The sequence below is a fragment of the Pteropus alecto genome, unplaced genomic scaffold (genome assembly GCF_000325575.1).
Source record: "Pteropus alecto unplaced genomic scaffold, ASM32557v1 scaffold76, whole genome shotgun sequence".
Classification (NCBI taxonomy): domain Eukaryota; kingdom Metazoa; phylum Chordata; class Mammalia; order Chiroptera; family Pteropodidae; genus Pteropus; species Pteropus alecto.
Genome location: NW_006443138.1, coordinates 30,994,813 through 30,999,131, shown reverse-complemented (window position 1 = coordinate 30,999,131; position 4,319 = coordinate 30,994,813).

The window sequence follows — 4,319 nt, the reverse complement described above, 5'->3', positions numbered from 1 at the left end:
CTTTTTTGTCTCTTCTTTCTTCCATGGCTGGACTGTGAACATAACGGCTGGAGCTTGAGCAAGTATTTTGGAAACTATGCAGTGAAGATGGCAAAGGAGCAAAATAAGAGCCTGGGTACTTAATAATTTCGTGAAGCCACAATACCGGGCCTGTATGGTTCTCTCTCAACTTTGTTCACATAGAGAAACAAATTTGTCGTTTATTTAAGCCATTGGTCTTTGGAAGTTTCTGTTACTTGCAGCCAAATCTAATTCTAATTAATACAAAATATATGTGCATGGGTGCTTTTGCACACATGTGTATATGCAAACACGTGTAAGCAAGTTTATAAAGAAAATAGGAGTATGGGTATTCATCTATTTGCCTATTAATATTAATTGAGCACATATATGTGCAAGTCACCATGATAGGAACTACGAGGGAGACAAAAATGAATCAGAGAGGGACACTGCCTTCAAGGACTTTTTTAGTTAGAGGATTGTTCTTAACCTCTTCCAGCTTAAGAACCCCTAGAGAATCTAAGAAAGCCTTATCAATATTTAAACACACACACACACACACACACACACACACACACACACACAGTATTAATTATAATCTTTCCTGAAAAAAACCAACCCATTTCTGATTCCTGCTAGAGATGGCTGCTGTTTTATGGAGTTCAGTGCACAGCTGAGGAAGATGGAAAGCAAGGCAATTTCCCGAATAGGGAAAACACCTGACTGAGGCTGAGAACCTCTGGAGATGAAATAGCAGTGATTGCAATACAATTTTGATCACCACATATAGTAGTTATCTATTGTTGTGCTGCAAAGTAACCCAAAACTTGAGGGTTTAAAACAGACATCGATTTTTCTCTCAGTTTCTGAAGGCTAGCAATTCAGGAGTGACTTAGCTGGGTAGTTCCATCCTAGGGGTGTTTTTGGCCAAGGTGTCTGCCAGAGCTGAAACATCTGCCTCCAATGTGGTTCTCTCACTTGGCTGTTGGCAGGAGCCTTCAGGTCTTCATCTGGGGGCCTCTCCAGAGTGTTGTCTGAGCATCTTTATGACATGGTATTGACTTTCTTAGAATGAATGATCCAAACAAGAGCAACATGGAAGCCAAATAACTTTTATGACCTAGCCTTGGAAGTCACATGCCACCACTTCTGCCCCATTTATTAAAAATGAGTCATTAAGTCCAGCCCACACTCAACAGGAGGGGAATTAGACTCCACTTTTTGAGAAGAGGATTGTCAAATAAATTCTGGACATATTTTAAAACCACAATACCAAGAAATCCACTAATTACTAAAGCAATTTATATGTAGTTTGATAGCAGGAAGAAATTAAGAACATTCCAATCATGGAAAGCTATGTTCCCTGGCAGGGTTTATGTGTTAAGCTCTGGTAGGTTTGCCTAATATGTGTCAGTCTTCCTGCTTAATTGTGGGTGAACTGATATAATTAAGATCTTGGTATGATCAGAATCTTCTTAAATTTGTTGGACTTGTTTGTGGCCTAACATGATTTATCCTACAGAATGTTCCTTGTGCCCCTGAGAAAATCGTGTATGCTGCTACTTTTGGATGGAATGTTCTGTATATTTCTGTTAAATCCATCTGATCTAACATGTCATTTAAGGCCGATGTTTCCTTGTTGATTTTCTGTCTGATGATCTATCCACTTATGTAAGTGGGGTATTAAAGTCCCCTACTATTAATGTATTGCTGTCTATTTCTTAAAGAATATTTTTAAAAATAAATCTTAACAAATTTAAGAAGATTAAAATCATATTAACCATCTTTTCAGACCACAATGGTATGAAATAGAAATCAATTACAAGAAGAAAACAGGAAAATTCACAAATATGTGGAGATTAAACAGCATGTTAGAGAACAACCAATGGATCAATAAAGAAATCAAAAGAGAAATAAAAACCATCTTGAGACAAATAAAAATGAAAACAGAACATAACAAAACTTATGGGATGCGACAAAAGCATTTCCAGAGGAAATCATGGTAAGAAACACATACCTTAAGAAAAAAGGAAAATCTCAAATAAACATCCTAACTTCATACCTCAAGGAACTAGAAAAAGAAGAACAAATGAAGTCCATAGTTAGTAGATGAAAGGAAATATCAAAGGTCAGAGCAGAAATAAATGAAATAAAGACTAAAAAGACAATAGAAAAGATAAATGAAAACAACAGCCAATTCTTTCAATAGATAAAGAAAATTGACAAACTTTTATCTAGACTTAACAAAAATAAAAAGAGAGAGAACTCAAATAAATAAAATCAGAAATGAAAGTGGAGATGTGACAACTGATGCCACAAAATACAAAGGATCATAAGAGACTGCTATGAACAATTATATGCCAACAAATTGGAAAACCTAGAAGAAATGGATAAATTTCTAGAAACATACAACCTTCCAAAATTGAATCATAAAGAAATAGAACATCTGAGTAGACTGATTATTATGAGATTGAATTATGAGATTCAGTTATGAGAATGAATCAGTAATCAAAAACCTTCCAAACACAGCAGTCCAGGACAAGATGGCTTCACTGGTTAATTCTACCAAACATTCAAAGAATACCAATCCTTCTCAAATTCTTTTAAAAAATAGAAGTGAGGACCACTTCCAACTCATTTTATGAGGCCAGCATTACCTTGATACTAAAAGCAGATGAAAACACCACACCAAAAAAGAAAACTACAGATCAATATCCTCAACAAAATATTAGCAAACCAAATTCAACAATACATTAAAAGGATCATATGCCATGATCAAGTGGGATTTATTCCAGGGACACAAAGATGCTTCAACATCGACAGATCAATGATATATCACATTAACAAAATGAAATATAAAAAAAAAAATCATGTGATCATCTCAAATAGATGCAGAAGAAAGTATTGGGCAAAATTCAAGTAGGCACAGAGGGAACATACTTCAACATAATAAAGGCCAATTATGATAAGTCCACAGATAATATACTTAACAGTGAGAAGCTAAAAGCTTTTCTTCTAAGATTAGAAACAAGACAAGGATGCCCACTATCATCACTTCTATTCAACATAGTATTGGATGTCCTAGCTATAGCAATCAAACAAGAAAAAGAAATACAAGCCATCTAAATAGGAAAGGAAGAATTAAAATTCTCATTATTTGCAGATGATATATTATATATAGAAAACCCTAAAGACTCCACCAAAAACTAATAGAACTAATAAACAAATTCAGTAAAGTTGCAGAATACAGAATTAATATCCAGAAATCTGTTGCATTTTTATACATTAATAATGAATTATCAGAAAGAGAAATTATGAAAACAATTCCACTTACAATTGCATCAAAAAGAATAAAATACTGAGAGAAAAAAATGGTGTAGATGATAGAGGCTCTGTTCATCCTTCTGGTGACCAAATCAAAGTTGTGATGGAAACAAGGAGCAGCAGCAAGGAAAAATCACCTAGGATCTAGATGAACAAGCCATACAACTTTGGAGAAATCCAAGAAAGCACCCTGCAATAGCAGAAGGCAGGAAAGGGCGAGGACGCAGGGCTGCCTGATCTCCAGCAGCTGAGTCAGAGGCTGCAGCAGCGGCAGAAGCCTCTTAAAGGGGCCGCATCCGCGGGAGGATTTTCGCAGTGACGGACCTGCTCGCTCTGAGCACCAGTGCTGATTAGGCTGCATGCAGGGGGCACCAGGGACTTACAGGGAGACTCTGTCGGTGTGAGACTCACTTGGTATGCTCGGTATAGAAGTGCCGGAGGTATCCATTGTTCCCTGTTGAGCCCTCTCCCCTACCAGTGCGCTGGACACAGCACCGCCATAGCTGTGATGTCATCAAACTGGATAACAGAGGATTCCCTGAAACCCTGCCTACCCCAGCTTGGGCCCCACCCAAGCCACATCCAGGTGTATCCTCAGTAAGTCAGCTGATCCTTGCTGAGACACATTGGTGGCAGCTGGCCTCGGTTTTTGGTGTGGCCTTTTGAGGCAACTATAAACATCGTATTTGTGGATTACTTGCTGAATCTTAACAGGTGGCCCTTGAGGGGTAGAGGCTTGGGCTAGATTTGGCCTGCAGCTGAACCCCTCTCAGGACTGTGCCACTGGACACATATCCACACTGATAAGATTAGGAGACTTAGAAGCTTTGCTTAGTACATAGAAACAGACATGGAAAGGCAGCCAAAATGGGAAGACGAAGAAGTAGAAACCATATGAAAGAACAGAACAGAGATGCAGATATAATGGAGTCAAGTAATCTAACAGATGCAGAGTTCAAAACACTAGTTATAAAGATTCTCAGTAAACTTTTGGG